This window comes from Meleagris gallopavo, chromosome 3 (assembly GCF_000146605.3).
Source record: "Meleagris gallopavo isolate NT-WF06-2002-E0010 breed Aviagen turkey brand Nicholas breeding stock chromosome 3, Turkey_5.1, whole genome shotgun sequence".
Lineage (NCBI taxonomy): Eukaryota > Metazoa > Chordata > Aves > Galliformes > Phasianidae > Meleagris > Meleagris gallopavo.
Genome location: NC_015013.2, coordinates 12,846,779 through 12,872,433, shown reverse-complemented (window position 1 = coordinate 12,872,433; position 25,655 = coordinate 12,846,779). Strand labels below are relative to the sequence as shown.

At 40.3% G+C, this 25,655-nt stretch overlaps 1 long non-coding RNA gene across 3 annotated transcripts in view; it reads left to right on the top strand.

Moving 5' to 3' along the window:
• The first annotated feature begins 307 nt into the window (after window positions 1-307).
• Window positions 308-25,655, top strand: part of LOC104910124 — a 54,505-nt gene continuing 29,157 nt past the window's right edge. For all 3 annotated transcript variants that reach the window (XR_004159143.1, XR_004159144.1, XR_004159142.1), the window contains exon 1: window positions 308-458. This is a non-coding gene — a long non-coding RNA (uncharacterized LOC104910124). The remainder of the gene's footprint in view (window positions 459-25,655) is intronic.

Here is a 25,655-nt window from a genome sequence, read left to right as displayed (position 1 = left end):
AAACAGCAGGGCTATGCAACTTGTCCCAATATCACCAGGCTTTAAGTAAACCATAAACAGTCCTTGGAATGGTTTATGAGTAGGCAAATAAAACAAAAACAATTTAAAGTTGATAAAACTCTGTTGACATGAATACCATTCAGGTAAACCACTTTGGACATATTTCAAACATAAGCCATCACCATTTAACTTCATCTCAGATGAATGAAACAGTTCACACATGAGTCTTTGCAAATACAAAAGGTCTTGTTTGCCTGCTGACTCTGCTGCCTGACAGCTCACCTTGATGACATCTGTATGCTATTTCAGATTAGTTCAGGAAGCTCTGCCTTCATGTAGCCCTGGCTGTGAGGCCTGAGCATCGCTACCCTCATCCCCTGCCACTGGAGCCTGAACAAGTTACGTACCAGAAGGGCTTACTCTACCAGAACCGCTCTCATCTGGATCTGGAAGCAGAGGTAAGATTTTGGCAGGCAGTCTATGTGAGAGGAAACTAAGCCGATCCTGTTGTAACTGAGGGTTTCCCAGGAGTTGTTTGGAGGACCCAAAGCATTTGAAGTTTAGTATCACTTTTAAGTTTTTTTTAAATATTACTGCAGTTACAGATGAAGTACGGAGCCAAAAAAGTAGGGACAAAGATATTCTTTCTGGACCATTTAGCTCAAAGGATGAATCCCATCATAGAGACCATGTCTGTAAGTTTTCTCTCTTAGTAGAATGGAGCAGCCATTACAACTTCTGACTCTGAAGTAGCAATAGTGTTCTGCTTTGCAGCAGCTTTCAACAAGTTGCTGTAATCCTCAGGCTAGCCTGTGTCTCTGAGAGCATCTCATCTGTATCTCACACCAAGGAACCTGCTACACATGGGGAAGCACTGATGTATTTTAGTTCTCTTACTTCTGCAGTTAGCATCACAGAAGAGGAATAGATGCTAACTTGAAATTCAAGCCCAGATGCTATTATTTTCCCTAATGAAATTCTAAAGTAGCTTCAGTACTGCTGGGGAAGCAGTCTATGTATCATATTTGGGCAGCAGGGGGTTGTTTCAGAATATTTTCCTCTGGAAAACAAACAAACAAAAAAAAACCCAAAAAACCCAACAAAAAAAATCAGGCCAATAGTAAAAGGACAAGATAATGAACACACTCATGGGCAATAGCCCATATTCATTGCTCTCTGCAACCATACTCTGAAACCCCGGTAAACAACTGAGAATTTATCATCCTACAGGTACCAAGAAAAAATAAAAATAGCAAGAACATGCACTCCTTGATTCATGGAAATTCTCAGACTAATTATTCCTTAGAGACAAGAATGACTGATGGGTGAAGTTTAAGAGTAAAGGGCAAGAACATTTTTAGACAATGAAGAAATTCATTCCTGTAGTTCATTGAGCTGGGTTGTTTTGCTCCTTTTGGTCTTGATCACTTCTCCTAAATTTATTATCCGTCGTGTTTGGAAGGTACACAAATCCAGCCCTCATAAGGACAGCTATCTTTAGGATGAATGCTAGAAACTGAAGTGGGTGCAAAGTTTGTAAGTGTAACTTGTCATGAAGAACAAATTTACTGATGCATTGGTACAGGTTTGCTCATGGAAGATATTTGGAGGCCTTTAGGAACAGACTTTAGGAAATGACCCTGCTTTTGGGCATTGGAATAGCACATCTAACTTCTGGGGCTCCCTTGAAGGCAATTCCTCTCTAACAGCAGAGTAATCCACTAACCTTATTAGCACCAGAAAATCTCAACTTAATGTAGTGACGTGACCTTCTTTTCTTTGTATCTTTACATCTGTTGGCCTCATGGCAAAGCATTTTGTAATGGCAGACTTTATTTCCTCGCCTATACAATGGGGATATCTAGAGAACTTCCCCCCAGCTTTTTGGACTGATATTCTAAATTGTGCTAATATCCCAATTGCAGAGGTGATAGTCCTGCTCATAGGCTATGATTGCTGCTGTTCAAAATAGGGTCAGGGAGGAAGCCTCAAGCTTTGGTGCAGCCCCACTGAAAACGGTGGTTTGGACAAATGCAGTAAAGAATGAGATTTCTAACTGATTTGCATTCCTGTTTGCTCAATGAGTGCAAGAACAAAGATTTTTCAATACTTTTTGTCGTCGAATTGCTAGTCACAGTTAATTCTGACAATGTCATGTGTTTCTCTTGGTGTCTCTCTGGTGTCATTGGCTTATTTAGTCCAGATGCTTCTTGCAAAAGCTGGTGTACCTTATGCACAATACTAAGCTAAATGGGTAGAGTAAATATGAGCTGGCTACAAAATTGTTCTTAACATCAGCGTACAATGAAATTAGTGCAGCCAGAATTATGTTGCCGTGTGATCTGAATCCCATGACTTTTTCCATCTGCCGTGGTTGTTTAGTAAAGGGTGGGAGGATTTACATTGAAACAGTTTTTCTTTCATTTCCCCCCTTCAAGTTGCTGTCTTCTGAAACCTATGAGAGACACTCTTTGGCATACTATTTTTTGTGTGGCACATATAGATATGTTTAAACGTAGCACAATCAAACATATACAAACATGTTACATGCATGCAATATGTATTAAAGGCATTGGAAATATATGTGCAATATAGTATATATAAATTGCATCTGAACAGACAGGCATAAAATCATCTGCTTGCCTGTGAGCATCTGTGCAAACACATAGATGAGGAAAAAAATACTTGTAATTATCAGCATGCATGTGAAGAGAAGATATGAAGGAGGCCTGACCAAAATGTGTTCCTTCTTTGTTCATTTTTATTTTGTGCTGTTAGGAGAAAAGCAGCTGCCATACACCAAGTTAATTGTTGTACCGTATAGTCTGTGCATAATGTAATCCATGTGTAGTGGTGTAACATTGCATCTGCGTTCACAGACAGGTTCCTTGCATGGTTCTACTTCTATAAAGAGGTGGAGTTGGGTCATTCAGTACTATTCTAGTCTGGATTTCAAACATTGAAGTATGAGAGATTTCAAGCACTGAAGTATGAGAGCCCATACGTTTGCATTTATATGAGAGTCCTAAAGCTTTGGTCTTGCTTATTATAAGGGAAGAAGCAGGGATCTTCAGCTGTGAAAAGGAGATGGGTCAGACAGGAAGAAAGGGAGCTCCCTTCTACCTTAAAGTAGGCTGCTGTGAACACAAGAGGCTCTATATGCAGATCGAGGTTACCAAGGGACATATACACCTCTGGCTTAAGTTATTTTCCTTATTAAATTGGCAGTGGAAGAAGAAAGCAGTGTAAAATCCTCTACATCAACTCAAAAGCACTGAAAAATCATCTATGCCCTAGAAAATTAAATTGGCTTTATGGTCAGAAAATGCCCAGCAGTGTAATCCAGAGACACGGGAGGATTTGGATTGTAAAGTACTGGAATTAAAGTAGTGCTTGTACTCTGGGAATTTGACTCTTCCCACCACAAATGCTGTTTGGATCTGGGATTTTTGTTTGGGCCTGCCTCTACTTCTTAACAAACCAAAACAAGCAAGCTGTCATTTTTATATTTTTTTTTCAAAGACGAATCTCAATACCAAGGTATTAAAACCCATAACTACTAAAATCTGTCACTTTTTTTTTTCCTTTCTGTTACATTCCCCCCCCTCCTTTCTGTATTTGCCTGGTTTTTTGGTGCTGCTCAACTTGTTTTCTTGTAAAATCTTCCTTGGGGCCACATTCGTGCAGACAGACTAAAACATTTTTACTCTGAAGGAATCCCCTGAGGTAAAATTTACTCAGATAATATCTCGGTTACTACCTAACCTGTTTGGGTTATTTTTGAACACTACAAAGCAGTAGCGCCAGCAAAGAAAAACTCAGCGTGGTACATACCAGTAGCAGCTCACTGCAAGTAACTGAAGAGTGCTGTTTTTCTATAAAACATCTAGGTTTTGTGGCTCCCTGGGTGCCAGAAATGAGGAACTGAAATGTTTGAGGTGATTCCCCTCTGTGCCCCTGACATCCAGCATTTGAAAGCAAAAAAAGTGTTTTACTTTACTTGATTGTGGATAAAAACAGGTAAAGGATGCCAAATATACATGACAGCACACAAGTAGTACAGAGGCTGCAAAATGAATGAACCGGACAAGCGATGCTGAGTAATCACTTTATAACCAGCTGTTACAGGCAGGCACAGGGCCCAGACCAAAGCCAGGTTCTGAACATGCATGAGTTTTCTGATGCAGATCAAAACCTCAAGGCTTTTTGTTTCTATAAAACAATGAAATGAGCTTGTGGTTCTTCAGCTTGGAAATGAACTCAGATTTGGATTCTAAGCCTGTAGCTTAGCTTCATCTCTTATGATGCTGATGTCTCGCAGGGTCTGATTTTCAGTTGCTCCTGCAGATGTGAGTTGTAAAGGGGACACTGTTCTGGTGGAGGCTGTCAACCTGGCAGCTCAGCAGCTCCTGCCGTGTGTGATACAGGAGCCTGAGAGAAACAGCTCTGCTGACCAGGGCTAGTGCTGCTCCCTGGAGAGAAAGAGGGAAAAGTGATAAGCAAAGATTTTTTTGTCTGATAGACAACTATTTTTTTTTCCTCTCTGCTCTGCAAATATAGGAAAGAGCATAAATCAGAATTTATCTGCTTTAGGATTGCAAAACAAGTCCAGAAATGGTGGGAAAGTTTTTAAAGGGAGAGCGGTTTAAAATAAAAGCTGGGCATAAGAAAAAACCATGAAGAACAAGTCTGGACACATTAGCCAGAATGAATTGAATTATAGCTATGCAACTCTTAAAAATAAATAAATCTCTATTAGGCTTTACAGACCTATTCCCTCATGAGTGATTTCTATTGTGCAAAGGATTCCGGATTGCGTTTAGGATAAGCGTAAAGCACAGTCTTGTCAGGCTCCTGTGTGGTGCTGAGGTATTTACCCACCAGCTCACAGGTGAGGCAGGCAAAGCCCATAGGGATGGAAGGACCTGACAAGGTACACTTTCTAGGGTAGGAGGCAGAGTCTTGTCTGCCTGAAAGCTGTCCTCATGCTTTCTGCAGGTACTGAGCATGCCTTCATGGCTGTAAAGCATGTCCTCCTGCACAAGGAGGGTGCTAGCAAAGTTTTTAAGGAGAGCTAATGTTCTGGCTCTGGGTGTGAACAGTGCCAACAGGGCTCTGGAGAGAACGCCTTGCTCCTGCAGCAATAAAGCAGCAACTGGGTGCGTTAATAGCTGCATGCAATAACAGGAGCAGGTCTGACCTAGTGAGGAAGTCTGCTGTGAAAAAGTCAGGATTTCATATTTTCGTGGGATTTATAGGCAATAAAAAAGCAACAACAACAAACAGCAAAACGGCTGATCAATCCTGTTCTTGGTTTAGATAGTTTTTTTAACTCCAGCTAATTTAAAAGAAGGAGAATTAGCATCATGTATACAGGGGTTTAGAGTGAGGTTTAACTTCCTTTCTCAATGAAAACTTTCCTCTGAATAAAACAGTGGAAGAACTGACACAATAAGGAGCTGTTCCTCTAATAAGCTGCTAATAGAGATGGGACAAAATGTGTACACTGTACTTCTGTATATAAAAAGAGCCTCCAACAATGAGGTTTACTGGGAGAAATACAGAGAAGATTCTACCCCGGAGCATTTTTAAAGCTGCTTTATCTGTCGAGGCCTATTTCAAGTAGAAATCCTTCCTGAACTATTGCTCGTGCCAAATTTAATGACATGACTGTATGTGTCCTCTTTCAAATGGTAACAGTTTTTCTTCTGCTATACTTTCCATATAGTTTCTATATGTTTCTGTCGATTTCAAATGGGTCCTGATTCATTATTTTTTCCAGTTCAGAAAACGTATTTTGGTTCTTCTTGGGAGTATAAACCATAAACAACAGAACCTACTTTTAGGACTAAAATGAACTTAGTATGACTTCAGAGGTCCTGAGAGTTCTCAGATTTCAAACTATTCCTGTTTACTGATCTACATATGTTTTTAGGGACTTCGATGTAGATGTCCATCATAAAAATGAGGCTAGATACCAGTATGGAGAGCGATGGCATCCATTTTTCAGACAGACTCTCGCCCTTTAAAGATTCCTAGGCCATTCTGTTGAAGAACTGCAGTATGATCCAAAGCAGGAAAGTAAATTCATTTCAGTGGTATTTCGGTTGATAATTTGCTTAGTATAAACATGAAACTGTTGCAATTTGCTGAACAATTAAGCTCTGATTCTATAAAGCATGTAAGTACGTATGTTTTTTTAAGTTTCATTGATCTTAGTAAATGCTTACATGCCTTCCTTATGTCTTTTATTGAATCAAGACATTTTGGTTGCTTTTTGTACTGAAACTGAATGCCCAATTGAACAGATACAATGGCAATCTGTGCATGCTCATGCCTTGTTTACTAATCAGAATGGGCTGCTTTGTTAAACCTGAATTAAATTCTATCATTTTGGCTTATGCTTTCAGAAGCAGCCTGAGATGTGTGCAGACTGTACTATTTTTTTCCCTTTCTTTCTTTTTTGTTCTCCTATTATTTATAGTTACCTAGATAAATTCAGAGTAAACTTCTCCCTCTTGAGGAACTTGGGCAGTTCCTCAGATTACCTCTCCTTGGTTTAGCCTGGGTGTGCCTTTAGTTTTTAATTAACGCTGTTAAGTAAACAAAACAACTAACAAACAAATCTCAGAGAGAAATAAACCACAGGAACGATGTTGAAATACTCATAAGAACTAAAGGAGAGTGCCAGGTTATGCAGTGTTATGACCATGACTTTGTCCTTGATGCGTCCTTGCTCTCCAAAGATGTTTGTTCCTGAGCGGAGGTGAAGAGGGGTGGTACAAGGCTCAGTGTAGGTGTTAGCATAAGCTGCTCAGTGCTAGTGGAGGTGCAGATTGCAATTGCCCTGGTGTGGGCATTAGCCTCTTTTTCTCACTTCATCATGTGGCAAATGAAAACTTCAACATAAATTCTTGTAGGAAATAATTAAACATAACAGTGCTCTTATTTTCTGTCATTTGAAAGGAATAGAAATGTTCTCCCTCTCACCGGCTGGGTGGTGATTTAGTTAAGAGGCACTGTGTCATTCACCTTCCATTCCTCTCCAGGTGGGTCCTGGGCAGAAATAAAACTGGTTCATCATCTCCCACCAGACCCCCATGTCAAGACTTTCCCAAGGCTGAGATGTGATGTTTTAGTCCCAGAGTGGAAATAAAGCCCAGTCAATAATCTGGCTTTTGTGGTTATCAGGCACACTGAAACGATGCATCAGAAGCAATGGGCCCATGTATTGCTGGGGCTTGATAGCAAAATCCTGGAATAAAGGGGAAGGGTAAAGTTTCCAACTTAACAGTGTTTAATTAGTTTAACTTAGAGACTTCTAATGGTGCTAGAATGCATTTTCCTTTGTTTAGCTTCTTTTGGTATGGCTTAGCAGATTTTAACCATCTAAAACTGACTCTTGGTTGAGGGGACCTTTGGTGGTACAACACATATCCTTTAGTGGAATAATGAAGTGTTTACGTTATGCAGTCCTATTGTGAGATCAATCACGCTGTAAGGCTGGATGTATAAACAGAATCTGCAGGTGGTCCCTGTGACTCCTTGCCCAGAAGACATGCTTTAATCCTCAGGAAGTAGGCAGAGTAAAGGTTCCAAGAGGCAGCCAGCCCAAGGAAAATAAAAGAACAAAACCAGCCTGAACAATGGAACGCATGTCAAGCTCATAGCACAATCACTACAAATAGCAACTGACGGGAGACTTTATGACAATTCATTGATCAGCTCAAATTGCCAGACTTAGGATCCTAGGATTAACAAGCATCTTTCTCAGGTGATACAAGCATGAAATGTGAAGCAGAAAGGGTGGGTAATGCAACTCATGTGACCTCCAAATGGCTTGCTGCCTTTCAAGCTGGTTTGTTACTAGGAAAGCTCTCTTGTGGAAAATCTCTCTCTGTCTTTGCATCTGCTGTTTTGCTTAACTGTAATATCCCATAAGTATTTCTACCCCCTGATGCTGCATGCAGAACACTAATTATTGAGTTATTTGGATTATGAGGCGGGAGGCCAGTGGAAGAACTGATCATTCACACATGTTAGTATCTCCAGTGTGGAGTCTGTGCTAATAATTCTCAGATTCACAAGCAGTCCAGGAGTGTGACCAAAGTAGTGTGGCTCAAGCTGTTTTGAACAGAGATACAAATGAATAGTGTCTCCAAAGCTTTCAGTGATATTCTGTCAGGGCTCTGTGGAATGCAGAAAATTTTAGTCTGAGTAAGGGCAGAAGACCTGATTCATTAAAAAGAGGCAGAAGAGAATTCAGGAACTATGGAATGATAATACAATTAGATGTCAATTTAGAGAAAAAATAATAACAATAAGAAACCAAACCCAAGTATTTGACTTGTCTTACCTGTAGTTTGTTATAGGGTTGTTTTAATTATGCTTGCGAAGCACAGAAAGGCCAACTGAAATGTTTTTGCAGCATTAAAAAATGTTTTCAAGCTGGAACATGGTATGCCATGGAATTGAATTGTCCACACGGGTGCATTCTCTTCCTCTTTTTGAAAAGAGCACCTAAACTAGTCAAGTCAGAAATGAGTGAAAGGTAAAGCTCAAAATATCTGGAGCTCTCTCATCAATTCAGATTCTTATCTGAAGTGTATTCAAGCCTTTGCAAAAAGACTTGCAATCTCATGCTATCTTTCCTCCGCCAAACGTTGGCACATTTCCTGATTCTAAAAGAACCAGTCATAGCTCTAGAATGACTCTTAGGGTGGGTGGGAAATGTGAAGGTGATAAATATAACTAAGTAATTCTGTCCCCATTTTATCCTTCCCAAAAGCAGGAAGGAGTTACTTGCATTGTGTGGAAAAGGAGAAAAATGTAAGTCAGCTCCTTTGCTTTTAAAGTCAGTCAGATGAACTATGTGAGGGCATGGTTAGTTTTTATGTTTGCCAAACAACTCAATTTCAACAGCGTGTGGATGACCTTTATATGGGCACAGAGATGTTGTCCATATAACTAGCAAGATCAAACTTGCCTGCTTCCTGAGGCAGGATTCTTGTTGACAAAATTAGAAATAGTGAAGTCTACATTGAGATTTATTTCCCTTTCAGCACTTTTAGATCTCTGTGCCTCACTCCAGTTCTGAAAAGTCTTCCCTTTAATATTACTGTACTTACGCCAGCAGGTACATCTGGAAGGTAATGCCAATTCTATGTTCCCTCTCCCAGGGCAGCCTTACATTTCTTCTCCCATGCTAGCCTAATAGCACATTTATCCATCACATGAATCTGTTCTGTTCAAAATACTTTAAAGAAAATACACTGATAGTTTTCCAGTGATCTCATTCATTTCTGGATCATGCATATTTGGATTTGCTCCAAAGCCTGGGAGATGTTTAGACCTGAGATTCTCTAAGTGATGTCTTTCTTGAAAAACACATATTAGGAATTCATCATTACACAGAATTTAGGAAAAGTTTGCATGGATGACCCTGCAAATTATAAACAATAAGTTTCTTTCAAGTCCTTGCTACTTATAGGAATGTTTATTGCAGCTGAGCAATGTTAGCTTATAGGGCAACACCACAGGGCTAAACTCAGTTACTGTATTACTTGTGGCTGTCTGTTCTGATCCTCCAGAATGTGCAAAAGTTCTGTTTTTTGAACCATTCCAGGGGAGACAGTGAAATTACAACTCCATGAAGTTAAAATCATGCCCTCTCTATGGAGTTCTGACTTTAACATGTCACAGGACATAACAGGTAGTTGACATGAAAAAGTAAGAATAATTGGGGTGCAAAAAGAGAATAAGTTGCTCCTGACAACTATAATTGTTTTTCTTTGGTTTCTATTCTACTAACCATGGAGATGATATGTCAGGATGCCTTGTATAAAATTGGTATCAGTGTAACAGGTTCTGCTAAGCTCTGTTTGGTCAGAATGGTTGAGTCTTAACAGGAATGTTTAAACTGTGTCTGATGAAAAGGGTTTCTCAAAACAATGGCTTTATGTGTCTCTAATAATCTCTAGTGTGCTGTCCCCTTAGTCCATGATCCTCTCGAGAATTTATATACAGCTCTTGGATAGTTTATGCTTGGCTTTTGCTCCCAGTTGTCCCAGAGCAGCTCAGTTGTTTGCTGATACAGAAAGTCTTTGGTGTGTTTGGAATTAATCCATTAATGGTGATTTGAGAATCTATTCTTCTAAACTAGTGATGTTAATGTCATGTAAATGTGGGCATTTAGAAAAAATTCAGAAGAGTATTGGCTGAGACCCCAGTTTACTATCTGCCCTCCCCATTTAGCATGAAGTAATATCTGAAGGAAGAGGAAGTGGTAGATTTAGGGATTTTCTAGGATGAATTGCCTAGAGCCATCACACATATCAGTACCTGGAAGAATGACTTCCAAGGGGGTTGCAGGAGACAAACTGCACTTAGAAGTTCACTAAGAAATTATCATTGTGCCAACAGAATTAAGTTAAATTATCGGTGACTTTTCATATGAAAAACCAAAGGAAGAAGGTTTTGTCATTGGATTAAAGAGTGCTAGCTGAGCAGAAAGATGGCATGGACAGAGCTGGGTAAGTGACCAACTGCTTTGACTTTTCCAGAGCAAAGATTGAGGTAGGAACAAAGGTGGACAAAATCACACAAATGGTGAAGTAATAGCCAAAAGGGGAGAAGATTTGGCTTGAGACAAAACAAAATAAGGTATGCTGTAGCTAGGGTCAGACTGCGAAGATCTAAAATTTCAGCATGGGGATCTGAATAAAAGGAACAAGAGTATTGAAAAGTTAAGCTGGACACATAGAGCATAGAGATGCTGTGGGTGATTTCAGTCTCAGCAGTTAACCTTCCTCTCTTCCTAAATACATAGCCTGTGTAACAACAGTGATTCTACAGCAAGTTGATTCTGCAGAGCTTGCTGATGCCATGTAGCTGTCCAAGCAGATGAGGGGAAGAGGCCAATGTTTCTTGGAGTGGCAAACCATATGAGGAAAAGTGTACCTAGTGTAGCAGCCTAAATCTGCAATCTGGAAGCAACACCATGCAGGGAGTCCTTACAGAAAGGGCAGGATGTGACTTTGAGATATTTCGGAAAACAGAAAGTAAAGATAAAGAATGTAAGACACAGGCATTAACTGAAAGTATTAACATAAGATGAGTGAGACAAATACACCGAGTTGGCACAGCTCTTCGAAATACTGTTAAAAACCTAACCTGTAATTTGTAGATGCCAAAAAGATGGCAACATACAGTGGTTGACTGAAAAACTTTGGCCTTGTTTCAAGTATATGAAACATCTGTATGTATTCTCTGAAGAGCTACATAGGTAGCTGTTTATTATACCAAACACAGAAAGATGATTCTCAGAGCAGGATTACTCTTCTCTTGCCCATGTCCTGAGCTGGATCCAGTTGAAGGTGGGATGCCATCATCTCCATGTAGGCTGTCATCACAGGAAGGGGTGGCAGGGACAGACCAGGGAAACCTTTGACTTCCTCCCCTGCCAACACATAAGGAATTGAGTGGATATGAAGGTACAGTGCAGTATCTGATGCAGGTCCAGGGTTCTTGCTGCATCATTTAGACAAATATTTGAGGAAATCTTAGGTCTCCTTTCTAGTTTATCTTAGATTTATTTGGGCTTAAAGCTCCCCTGAGACAGATTAGAAACTAGACATAGGCAATTTTTACACATGTTAACAATTAATGAGGAAAAAGGGTAAGGTTTTCTCCACCCCAGTTTACAGGTATGGAAACACAGGCATGTGGAGTTGAAAGGGATAGCATGAAAGCACAAAACATATGAAAGACAGAGCTGAGTTTCTACTCTAGGGCAATTGTCAAAACCAAGTAAAGCAGAAAACTCCACAACTTTTGGTATGCAGAGAGCCGGAAACATCTATTGCTATTTGACCCGTAGTCAGTTTACTATTTTCTGCTTCTCAGTCAGACTGTTTATTTTTTTCAGCTGGTTTTCCGGATGACAACTTGTCTAAGAATGCACTGGTGTTTAGCAGGAAGAGAGGTGACTTTTAACTTGCCCAGCTACCTGAGGAGAAGTACTGGAAAGTGAGCTGCATCACTGAGCTTAAACTTCATCTGTGGTCCAGTGGCCAAAAATCAGAGAGTGAGCAGTATATGGCCTTGCATCTTGAGGTGTCATCTGTTGTATGACTGCATTGAAAGGGATCACTGTTTAGTTAAATACAGATCTGATAGCAAGGCTGGGTCTAGGAGTGATCTTGTCTGTCAAGGTCCATTTTTAGACTGATCTTAGTACTGATAATTTTTATTCCTATAGTAATTTTGTTAAGTAACTGATGATGACTACTCATGCAATAAGGTTTATGGCCCTTAAGAAATAAGCAGTAAGAGGAACTTAGGGTCATATTTTTAAGAAATCTGGGGGTTGGGCTCTGTAGGTACAATAAGATCTCTTTACACATGTGTAGATGTTAGGAATTTGGATACAGAAAATATCTATTCCATCAAAATTCAGGAGGAAGATCCAGGAAGAGGACGGATAAATGAAGATGGTTAGGCATACTCTTAGATGTCTTCTGATTTCTTCACCTGTCAGTCACATTATGTTAACTCCCCTCTTGATTTCAGTCCAAGTAAGTTTAGCAAAGTGTTCTGTGATGTTATAGCAAGTGATGTGTGACCAGTGCAGTAGATGTAAACAGCAGTCACCAGAACATAAAAGTACTCTTGCATCTGCTATGAGGTGAGAATAGCCTCCCAGAGATTTCTGTTTTTGTTGCTTTTGATTACAGCAGCGCAAAAATCATTCTCTCTTTTAAGGGAAAAGGATTCTGCAGTGCAGAGGATTTTTGCAGGAAGGTTATGATGGCTTCAGGCTATATTTTATCAGTAACTCTCCCTCACTGTTCTCCTGCCAAATCTTAGGCAGAATCATGGGATGTGCCCAGTTTGTCATGCAGTGCCTCCAGAGCACCCACAGAACACATATTAACAGCATAGCACCTCCCATTTTCTTTGCCTTTAGGCTGTTTGTTGTGAGATTAGGAAGCAAGAGGATTATTGCACTCCTGAGCCTTGGAGAAGGGTCCTCTGCATGAGCAACGGCATAGCTCTGAGTGCTCCTCTTCTTCACAAAGAACAAGGGCCCAGGAGGGAGTCCTGCATATGCCTCTCTCAGCATGAGATTGCCCTCAGCTGACACAAAGTCTTAGACTGGCATCCAGAAAGGGTCAGAGGTTTGGGTAAAGTTTGCTGTGGAAAACTGGAGACAGTAGCATTACGCATTGCTTTGTGGTTTTGCACAGTGTAGACAGGTAGGCTGAATGGCCTAGAAAATGATGGTAGCATGCCCCTTTTTTTAAAGCAACTGGCTGTCCAACAGAAATGTGACTTGCTCCAAAACATCCTCTGAATTAAAGGAAAAAGCAGTCTTTTCCTATGAGTTTTTAAAGCCAAAGAAGAGCACAGTTCAAAGGTAGCTTCACTTGCCAGCTTTGGTCATTATGGCCAGGAGGTTGCCAACGGAAGCACTTCTGTCCCTCTGAAAACACTTGGCTTCCATACAAACAAGGCCTTGTGTTGCACCAGCTAGTGGCATGCTGGCAAGCTTTGTGCTAACAGAAGAATAACTCTTTTTATAAACGTTTGGAACCTTTAGCCTTTACATTAATTTTTGAATAACTGCAGGTTCAGCCTTTGGGATCCTATTCCTATTACATGCATACAAGAAAATTTTCTTAGAAGGTTACCAGAGGCTGAGAAGAAAGCATCACGTGTTTACCAGTTGCCCAGAGATGTGGTTGCCCTGTGCCTGGAGGCTTTCAAGGCCAGTATGGATGGAGCTCTAAGCAACCTGATCGAGGGGTGCGTGTCCCTGTTCATTGCAGAGGGGTTGAACTAGATGGACTTTAAAGGTCTCTTACAACTCTAAGAATTCTATAATTCTAACTGAACCTAATTGGCCCCCTGCTTTTATAGTATGCAGTTTTCAGTAGATAAAGTCACCAGGTGAAGTGATGTGGCCAAGTTCAGGTCAGGGATGCCTCTGATTCTTGAGCATCTGGATAACCATTTACAGAAGCATTGATTTACGGTAGTTTTGATGTGAGCGTGTAATGTGCTGTTTGAGTTTCAGTTGTTAATGAGATGCTTAGCCTGCTCTACCATGGTACTTGCTTAAAGCAGTGTGAAAAAGGAGGTTTGATGGTCATTGTGATGGTTTGCAGTAACCACTGAGCTGTTGAAAATCAAATACACAGAAAACAGGCACATTTCTTCTCTACACATGCTTCATCTTTTTTCTGATATAGCTATATCGGACCTTATTTGAAGCCTATTTGTATTCTGACTCACTCTGGCAATAAGGAGCCCTTTGAAAATAAGAAATATGTAATAAATTAAATACCAACAGTTGCGCAGTTAATGATGTGATGAGCATTATTTGGTTCTTCTGAACTTTCAGCCCCATCTGTTACATTTAGTGACATGCTTTCTCCATGTAATCCACTCTATGAGTGGAAGGAAACAAGAAACTCACAAGGTCTGCCTGGCTGTATGCAGCAGCACACATGCAGAAACCCTTTGCATTTAGGTAGGTGCTCTGAACTTTGTCAAAATTCCTCCATCTGAAGGATGCCTGCGTTCAGATTAATATTCAGGGCTGCTCCCAATAAAGTACTGAGCAATTCTTCTCATATTTATATCTTTCTAGTAGATGAGTTGAAGAGAATGCTTAAAAGGTAAGAATAATGGAACCATCATGAATTTAGCTTTGACGTTAGCTGAATATAGAAATGAAGGCCAGATTTATTTAGAAATAAATAAATAAACCAAGAGCTAGCCATTCACATTTAAAAACAAAACAAACAAAAGAGGAAGCATTGCTGTGACTAAAAGAAGAACATTCATTAAACATCCTTTAGATCTTGGTCTCAGTGCTCAGAAACAGGACTTTAGATTGTGAAACTCACTCAGACTGACATCTCAGAAAAATTTCTCACATTTTTAACATCTCATTAGGATTAGGAAAAAAAAGAAACTGAAAATCTTCCCCCCTTTCCCAGTTCCACTATAAATGCCTACTAACTACAGGAGATAAAATCACCATTTTTTTCTCATTGGAGAAGCTGGGGGTGGATTTCTCCAGATCTCTGCCTGCTCTCTGGCCGGTAGCCAGATTGGGGAGCGTGCTTACTGCTGCATAACACTGCAAGTCGTAGCTGCATTAAGAAGTAGTGCTAAATGTTTCTGAGACGTCTCTTCTCCCAGTCTGAAGATAACCACTGTTGAAGCAAATCCTCCCTGCATGACCTGAGTTCAGAGGTGAATGCTGCTTTGCAAATGTGATCTGATCTTCGTCTTTCAATCCATGTAAATGTGAAGATGAACATCTTCCATTCCTCCATAAAAACGATTACAAATTGTCACATGTTTCCTCAGAATGGCTAGGCTTTTGAAACAAGTTATGCAAGTGTAAATTAACTCCAGCAATGGAGCTGCAGTGATTTATACCTGCAGTGCTATGGCCTTAAAGCATTATTTTTTCCTTTTTTTAGGTGGTTAAGCCTCTAGCCTACTCTTCAAGCAGATTTACATAAAATTACCCTTAAAACATTAGATTGTAAGGACTTGAGAAATCAATTTCACACTAGAACAGTGTGAAATTTCCATTACAATGAAGAAGATGTAAATATTTAATAGCTACTTTCATTACATAGATAGGTGTGGTTGGTATAGTGCTGTTTCCCCGTGGGGGGATAAAAAAAACTGCATACATATTTTTTTCTTTTAACTACAGAGCTGTGAACATGTGCAGTGAAATCAGTTGAGAGATTTGAAATCCATTTTCCTTTTATCTTTAAACAAAACAAATTAAACATATGTACATTAATATAAAGTTAAAGTTCCAATTATGATCACGGAGTCTTTGAAATCAGTGGCAGAATTCCCATTCTGTAATGATGAAAGCCAACACTCAGGATAAAAAATAGCAACAGGAGACTTGGCAAAAATAGCTTTCTTCCTCCTGGGACTCTAAAGAGAAGCAGGCTGAAAGTGCTATCATTCCATAGCAGTGCTGGATAAAAGTGAGCACTCTTATGCTTGCAATAATATGATGACTTAGTTTATGTTGAAAATATTGTCTTATAAAAAATTGCTGCTGTCCTTTTCCCTACTAAACATGCCTGTTCTCCTTCCACCGCCACTGTAAGTGTTCTACTTTTTGTGACTTTTTTCTTTTTAACTAGGAAACTGTGTTGCATTTGTTGAGAACATGATCGCTCTTATTGCATCTGTAGCTCGGAAGAGTCATGATTTTGTTCTCCTGTGTGAATTAGGAACCTTTTTAGGCTACTTTTGCTGTTACGTAGAGTGACCAAGAACATTTTGCCTCTACATCCAAGACCTAGACTGACTGAGAAGCTTGATCTGGGCTAGAGAAAATAGGTGGAAGAAGTGTTGTTCTTCTGTTTCTAAAATACAAAGATTGAATCTGGTACTATAGATAGCTCTTTACACTGACTAGAGGGCGAGTCTGGCCAGTGTATTCCTGAAGGTAATCTGTTTCAGGTAATCCCTGAGAAGCAGGGAACTAGAGAGTGAGGAACAAGGTAGTTTAAGGGATGTGAGACCTTGTGATCAGTAAATGTTTGTGCACTAAGGTTTCACATAGATTTATAGGGAAGGCTCTCTCATAGGTTATAGCTGGACTGAAGATGCAGAAGAGGTAAAAGTGGCACAGAACTGAGTTTCTTGGCTTGCTACCCTGGAGAAGAGCCCCAGTACCAGCCCTTTCTTGGGGCATTTGGGTGAGTCAAATGAGGCCAATTTTCTTACGTGTTATTTGTTGCAAATTAACATTTAGTCTGTGGTACCACCTTAAGGTCTGACCAGGTCAGGAACTCAGTGTGCTAGTCATAAACATGAAACAAATGACTTTCAAAGGCTCATTAGAAATTTTTAGCAAATTCTTTCTTTGTGTTCCAGCTCTTGAGTGAGTGTTTACTGGCAGGAAAGTTCAAGAAAGCTGTGAGTGTTTAGTACAGATGATGAATGCGGAACCATGAGTATTCCCACCACTAGCCATCTTTTAGGAGTTAGTTCATCAGGGAAGAGAAGCATAATATTACAGGTGACCTGTCTATATAGCTTGAATTACAAATACCAGCTAGTTACAGCAAATTCAGATGCTCTGTCAGGACACAGCAGGCAATACATGTGAGTAAGCCACAGCCTGCTTGTGGGTAGACCGGTGTAAGAGGCAAAAACTAATCTAAATTTCTCCCTCTTTTATTCAGTCATTGTAGATTATATGCATTCATCACAGATCAAAAAGGGACAGTGGCCAGGTCTGGACTTGATGAACTTTGCAGGTTCCTTCCAACTGGACAGCACCTCAGACTGATAAGGTGGGCACTTGTTACCAATTCTGTGCTATCAAAGGAGACAGAAACTAGGCAATAAATGCTGAAAACCTTTAAGGCTACAATATGTCTTACATTTCCCTGTATGTGGAATACAGTGGGTTTCTGGAGAGTTGGGCAGAACTTATTTAAAGGGTTGTTGTATTTGTAGCAATTTAACCCTTTAGGAATTGTTTGTGTTTTCTGAAGACCAGAAGGCAAAGGTTATGGTGAAGTTTCACAGTCACAGAACATGATGTGTTTGATGTGCTGTCCAGGAAAGTGAGCTTAACACCAGTCAGTAGCTCAACACCACCACACTGCTCTCTGATTCTCTTTGCTCAAAAGGACAGGGAGAAAATATGATGGGAAAAGAACTCATGGGCTGCAATAAGGACAGGAAGGTCTCTCACCAGTTACCATTATGGACAAAAAACTTAGCATAAGGGAAATTAATGTAATTTATTGCCTACTGATACAAAATAGGTAAACTAAACTAATAGGTAAACTAAAAGCAGACTATAAACACGTCCCTCACATCCACCTTCTTTTGCCCCTAGTGGTTCAGGGCAATGGAGGCTGCAAATAGTTTATAATGCTTCATCTCTGATGCTCCTTCATGATCTCTCTGTCTGCCCTTGCTCCTTGTGGGTTCCTCCCATGGGATGTTATCCCATATTGGCTTCCCACAGGCTGCAGCTCTCAAAGCACTGCTCCAACAAGGCTCCATATCATGGTGCCTATCCTTCAAGCACTGCTCCACACAGGTCCCCATGGGTGGTAGCTCCTCCAGCCTCATGCCCCACTGTGGGCTGCTCTCCACAGGCTGGAGCTCCACCTGTGCTGCTCCTGCTGGGGGATATCCATGGGCTGTGTTTCCTTCAGGACCTCATCTACTGCTGTGTGTAGGATCCAAGATGGCTGCTTGTGGAGATCTGCTCTGCGCAGTGCCTGTGGGCTGCATGGGGATGACCTGCTCCTCCGTGGGCCTCTCCTGGGCTTCAGGGAGTTGCTGCTGTGTGCCTGGAGCATCTCCTGCCCTCCTGCTGCACTGACCGTGGGGCCTGCAGGTCTGCTTCTCTCACGTTTCTCACTCCTGTCTGCCAGCTGCTGTTCAGCGTTCTTAAAACTTTCTTAAATCTGCTCTCATAGAGACACAACTAGTTCTTTCTGGAGCTGACTGAAGCTGACTCTGATCTGACATGAGGTAATGCTGGGCTCTACTCACAGAGGCCGCCTCTTCACCTCCTGCTATCAAAAGCTTGCCGCATAACGTGATAACAGAAATAGATGCTTCAGGATCTTCCTGCTTCCATCCTCTAACTTTTTTGGAAATTTGTACTCTTGGAAAGAAGCGTAGTATCATGTACAGCTTCTTTGTCAGAATGTATAGTGTTGGACTCCTAGCTTGCCATGCCTGCTGCCATTCTCCTGGTTTTCCAGCACCATCTTTGTTTTTAAATAGAGGTGTTTTTGTACTATAGCCAGAATAGCCAGTTGTGCAACAGCAGAAAAGGACCCCAGCGTAGAATAAGGAAGAGAATGAAGTTGGATTTAATCTAGGCTAGCCTTACCTCTGGTTGTAGGCCCTAGAACATACCTGATGTATAGATAGAGATACAGATGTTGAAAGAAGTTTAAATACAAAATTAATTCACAGCAGATATATCAGGTAAGACTAATCTGTATAAAAACTAATCCTACAACTAAAGACTAATCAAATCCTAATTTGGTTAGATAATTGCTGAGCTAAGGAACTGGCTGAAGAGACGGTAACTGTAATATAGCTCCGTCAGGATGGAGTTCAGTGATTTGTTGCATTCTGCTTGTGATCAAGAAAAACATAGTAACCTGCCTCTACAATTTTTCTAGAGTAAAACATAAAAATTTGTTTTACAAGAACAGAGGTACTTGGTCAATTCAGTCTGGAAAAGCAAGTATTTGTCTTTTTATCTGATACATAGACATCTGACAAAGAAGAGAGTTGTGTTTGGGGCAGTGCATCTCTGAAGTGGTCCATGTGTGGTTAGGTATCCACAGACTTCATTGAATTCTTTTGTGTGTATCCTAGATAACCAAGTAAAATACTATCAGACTGTATAAGCCACGGATCTTGCATAGCAGAGCTTGGGAAGCTATGAAACAAATAGAACTCATGCCATACAGAAAACCAATGCTGTTTTCCTTCAGATCTTTCAGGCAGATTACAAACTCTCCTGGATGAATCTGGCAGTAATCTATCAGTTTTCATAAGGATTTTAAGTTTTTACAATGCTTTTAAAATCTCTGATGTTTAAAATCAGAAGATAGTTTGCTAGTAGGGCAGCCAGTGACAATATTTGTCTTTCTATGAATGGTGAAATATTGCACAAGGAAACAGTTTGTGTTCTTAGGCTGAAGAAAAGTTGTTCCTCCAGACGGTATTGTGACATGTACTTTTGATCACTGACGCAACGTATCTCTCAAGCACACGACAGATAGTTAAGCAAGTACATTTCTGGCAGTGTTTGTAGGGATTTAAACATCTATCCCTCATTCTTAATAACATGATTTTCTCTTAATCTCTTGTGTGGTACTAGTATGCAAACACAGAGTCATTCTACCTAGGTAAGTCCATGTGGATGTATGTGCACGAGGCTGCTCCGAAAGTAATGCCTCTTATTTTACTATGTCAACCCACAATGTCAGTGACGAATGTTGATGGTATGGCAGTAGAGGCTGAACTAATACTCCCTTACGTTTTGTTACTGTGCAACAGATGGCAGTAGAGGGGCAGTCTTACAAAATGTTATCTGGCATGGAAGTGTGGATAAAGCAAAAGTGTGTAATTGAATTCCTCCATGTGGAAAACATGGCACCCATTGGCATTTATTGACACCTGCTAAACATTTCTGAAGACCAACGAGTGGATGTGAGCACAATGAGATGGTGGATGGTGCGTTTCAGCAGTGGTGATAGCAACAGCAGGTCACCTCCACTACTGCAGATTTTTATAAGCAAAGCATGCAGTCTCTTGTTCACTGCTGGCAGAAACTCATAGCTGATGGTGGTGTCTTTGTTGAAAAGTATTATTTTGCAGCTGAGAATTTGCTCTATCAAATAGTGTTAGTATGCTCTTTCTATCCATTATAGTTTCATGGAAATAAATAGGAGGCATTACTTTCAGAGTAACCGATGTACATGAGTGTATTATCTTTTGGGGAATGCTTAACTATGACTATAGGTAGATTACTCAAGCAATGAGAGAGAGAGAGAGATGGGACAGCTTCTATGGAGTTTTTTTAAGTGTCCCCTGGAAATAAATGCTTGATATTAGTGAGGTAAAATAATCTCTAATCATACAGCAAACATGGGAGCCTTGCTTCTTTTTTCAGGATTGATCAACTCAGTTTGAAATCTGGGAATTAAGAGTCTTCATTCTGCCTTATTGTAAGCCTTAACAGTCTTCCCTCAGGTTTGAGTTTATGAGGATTGCATATCATCCACAGAACTGCAATTTGTAGGGGTTAAATTGATAGGAAGGAAGGGTTATTAGTTGTCATTTGAATTAGTTTCCTATCTACCCCATATTTCTGCCTACACAGTAATTTCACACCTTGAACAAGTGGAAATACCATTGCCTTGCAGTACTGAGTGCTTATACTTTCTGGCATGATGCCATTATGCAGGATCCTCTCTGTTTCTGAAATCACTGCAGAAAGTCAAGTTTCATCATAGGGTGCCTGATAAATGTCCATGAAAGGCTATGCCCTTTCCCATGTTCAGCATTGCACAGAAGATGGAATAATTTTTTCCTTTGAAGAGGATAACTGTGTTCTTGTCAAAGTATGGGGATCTAAATCTGCTCTCTAATGAACCCTGGAGATCACATGCACGCTCGTGACTCATCCCTCTTGATATTTGACGCTGTTTGTTTAAGTTGCACAACGTACTGATCCCATCATGTACCAACTGTTTCCTTGTGTTATCCATTTGGATCTGTTGTCGTGCCTCTTCGTGCATGCATACTGAACAGTGAAGCCAAGTGACACTAATTGCTAATTCCATCCTCTGGCTTGGCGGGACACTCCTATATTATAGTTGCACAAAAATAAACAAATGGCTCTAACTTCAGTCCGTACATTTTCAGCATGTTTAATGCTGCAAGTAAGGAGTTTCTACTGATAACTTAATTTGGAGGAAGTGATTTTCATTTCCTTGCAGATCAGCCACCTGAATATTCTGCTTATCTGCTGTGTTTGAAAGTTTTCAACAGGCAATAACCACCAGTCTGAACCACCAGTCTGAACTCTCAGTACCAAGAGCATTAGGGGCTAGGAGATACAGCTGACTGCTGAGCAGAGAGATCTGTTATTGAGCGATGTAGAAGGCAAATGTCTAAAATCCAGGCCCAGACCAAATCAAATTAAACCTCTGTTTCTAAATGCAATTGAAGTTTTAGTGCCTGGAATCTATTGCTGAAATGTGAGGCAAAGGATTAAGTGAGCAGTCCAAAAACTATTCCTAGGTGCAAGAGGAAGAGCAAGTGGGTAAGCCCTGAACAGGGCTTCTTTTCAGCCCTGACAAATTCCAGGTCATTCTGGCTCCAGCTTCCAAGGTCCTATTTCAAGACTGAGAAAGGCCACGTGAGTGTTTTTCTTTTCCTTTTCTTTGAAATAGAACCAAACCTTGTGGAAAGCGTTTTTCCCCCCTCTGAGTTTATGCTAAAAGTGCTAAAACAGTCCACATGGAGTAAGGAAGCATTATTGCCTGAGAAACTGCCCATGAAATAGTCTTTGCGATACTGAAGCCTGATTAGCAGGGAAAATACAGAAAGTATTACAAGAAACCTTTTCTGTAGGCGTTTGGTGTCTACTACAAGTTATTAATTGTTTTAACTATCAAGGCTTATTTTCTGTGCTCATGAGAATACGGTTAGCATATCTTTAACAGACATCATGCTGTCTGTGTTAGCATTACTAAATGTAACAGGCGAGTGAGCCACGCAAGCTGTGATTTATCCAAATGGTGCCAGATTTTTCTTGGTTCACTTCAATGAGTGTTTTCTTCTTCATGTGTACTTCCTCAGATGAGCATACAAAGTAGGAGGTTAATCCTCACTGCATCAAAGAAAAGGCATATCTGAATCTACTGTGAATGTTTGGGTTCTACAGCAAAAGCAAAGTACTCTGTAAGCACACTAGCTTTGCCAAAGTCATTTGTGTCCATCTACTAGTCCTGTACTGAATAGTACCAGATAGCAAATGCATTAAGTTTTTTTAATTTTTTTTTAACATACCAAGTGTCTCTTTTAGATAACTCAATCCAAATTGTTTTCAGACCCAGAGAAAATTGCTTGATGTCTGGTCTGGCCTAGCATAGTTCAAAGCTAGAGTTGTTCTATAGATACTTAACGGTTGGAGCAGTGCGTGGGGCCAGTTGGGGAGGAGAACACAGTGTACTTCCAAAAAGAAACCTCTCTGTGAAGCTGAGGATAAGTCAATTTCTGGATTTTTTTTTTATCAAATCGCAGATGTTCATTTTCTTATTAAAGTTACAGAAATATCTTCGTCCTCTTTAACTGGTAATATTAAAATGTTCATTTCAGTGAAATTTCTGACTCAAATGTGTTATTTGTGTTCTGATGAGCAATTTCTGGTTGACTAAAAGGAATCTGTAGGCTGCTGTGATTTGTTGTAAAGCGACTTGATAGGGCAAGCTGATTCATATTTTCCTTGCTAGGGTCATCCTTCACTTTTTTGGCTGTTACGTTATATAACTGCAATACTGCTAATGCATTTATGTAACACGAATTGCATTTTGTAGTGGAACAGATATGTGTGCAATGTGTAACTGTAATAATATCCAGCCTCTCTTCACAGTCGTTATTTGAACAGTAAAATAGAATCCCTCTTTATGATCATCCCTTGGTGAACCTGAGATGGTTTGTGAGGCTGATGGCGGAGATCATGTCAAGAACATTCCATATATATATGTATGCAAAAATTTATACGTTTGGACCCACATATGTCAACAGGAGAGGCTACTCTGCAGGCAATTACAAAGGCCATCTTAACAGATGCCTTGAAGTGGAAGGTCTCAGAAAAGCTACATTAGAACATAGAAGACCCATTTCAAGGACCTGCTTTGCATGCTGTAGTGCTGTCTTGACCCTGTGTCCCAGTTCAGTGGGAAAGAGATACCCTGCCCTTCTTAGGGAACAAGGCTCAGCTATTGTGCAGAGTGCTCAGCAGCTGGCACAAAGGGGCTGCCTGGAGAGCCCTTTTCCCATGGTAGCAGCTGGTTTTCCTCATACAGAAGTTGTGCACCTCACCTGAAATCACTGTTAAAAGGCAGTCTTCTCTGGGTGGCCACCATAAGACTGAGCATTTTGAAGAGTGATGTGTGACAAAAGTGTCACCAGCATTTGGTGTTGAATTCAAATAATTTATTTCAACATAACTATTGCCTTTTTGACTGAGTGATATCATGGAGGAGTTCAGGTTATCTTCTATGGGGGTACTGGTCTAGTTGTTGGTGACCCTGCCTGCAGAAGGGGAGTAGAAACTAGATGATCTTTAAAGTCCTTTTGAACCCAGGCCATTCAGGACGAGGGGAAATGGCCTCAAGTTGCGCCAGGGTAAGTTTAGGTTGGATATCAGGAAACACTTCTTTACAGAAAGGGTTGTTAAGCACTGGAATAGAACAAGCAGAGCAGAAGGGCAAAAGCTCACTTGATCTTGATTTTCAGTATGAATACAGACCGTGAAAGCGGGGCCTCATGATCCTTCTGACTTTGGGGATTCCCAGGGAGGTGGTTGAGTCACCATCCCTGGATGTGTTTAAAAACCGTTTGGATGTGGTGCACAGGGACGTGATTTAGCGGAGGGTTGTTAGTTAGGGTAGTATGGTTAGGTTGTGGTTGGATTTCATGATCTTTAAAGTCTTTTCCAACCTGAGTGATTCTATGATTCTACGATTCTATTCTATGATTCTATAATTAGGGGTTACCTAATACAGATGCATAACTGCGTAGGATATATGAGTGCTTTAAGGTGAGAGGAAACTGGTCACAGTGAAGCTGCTGCAGGCCAGTAGGAGCAGTAGCTTTTTGATTTCTCGAAGTTCACTCTTGGATTATTTAATTCTCTTATTTTCTATGATTGATCCTTTTTCTTTCTATAGACTGTGTAGTACATTGGTTGATCACTGAAGGGAAACCATTTAAAAAGCACTGATCTGTGAACAATGCACAGTGAAATTTTCGCCATAAAAATTCCAAGGATGTCTCCTAGCTCATATAAAAAACTAATTTCTTCCAGAAATGTCTTCAGCTCCTGGAAGACTCTTCTGACAGTGGGCTGTCAGGTTCTTCCACAACACTTCCGTGTTGTGGCCTGATTCCAAAGAGCTGCCCAGAGTCAAAAAGAAGTGGCAATATACCCACCTGCTAAGATTCACGCTGTTTGGTGGCTAATAGCTCAAACATCTTCCATCCTGTAAACATGTTTATACTGAGGTTAACAGGTGAGGGAAGTATTTTTTGGAGTATTTTTCAGAACAGATCTTGGGATCTTTGGTCTCTGTTAGAAATTTACTTCGCGTTCCTTTGTTCACCACCACAACTTCTAATGAACATATTAGATAAATGTCTGCTGGGGTGGTTTGGGCGCTGCTGATCCTGCATAGATGACCTCTCCGAGTCTGTTTCATCCCTGTTTCCTCTGATACTGTGGCTTTCTAGGCTTACTCTTATGAGTTTCTAAAAATGTTTGAAGATTAATAGTTAGCAATGAAATTGTGAGTTCCACAGAGCATTAAAGTAGCTGCAATACAATAGGATTGAAAATTGCCAGCAACTTAGCGTATATTGAATTTAGGGAAAGTAAATTGCTTCTTGTAAACTTTACTGCTGTGTAATTGTATAACATTTTTTTTTTAGGAATGTTCCCTGAGAACACAGAGGGTTTTTCTTCCTCTTTCTTTTTTTTTCTTTTTTCTTTTTTCTTTTTTCCTGGGAAAAACGTTTCCAGCTGAAACTTCTAGATTAATTATAGAATATTTGTTATGTAAGATAACAAAGAGATCTGTTATTTGTGATTTTTTTAATATTAATAATAGAAGCCTTGTGGAAGCTGTCATTACCTGCAATAGGAGACACAGAAATAAAATGAAATGGAGAAATGCCTGTTCACACTCATCTGTCTGGATAAACTAAATCAAGAGGCACTTAATTGAAAGGCAGTAGGATTAGAGAACAGAGTAGAGGCAAAAATCCTTTTGTAGGTGGATGCCCAAATGCTTTTCCCCCCCTGAGAGTATTGCTCTGTG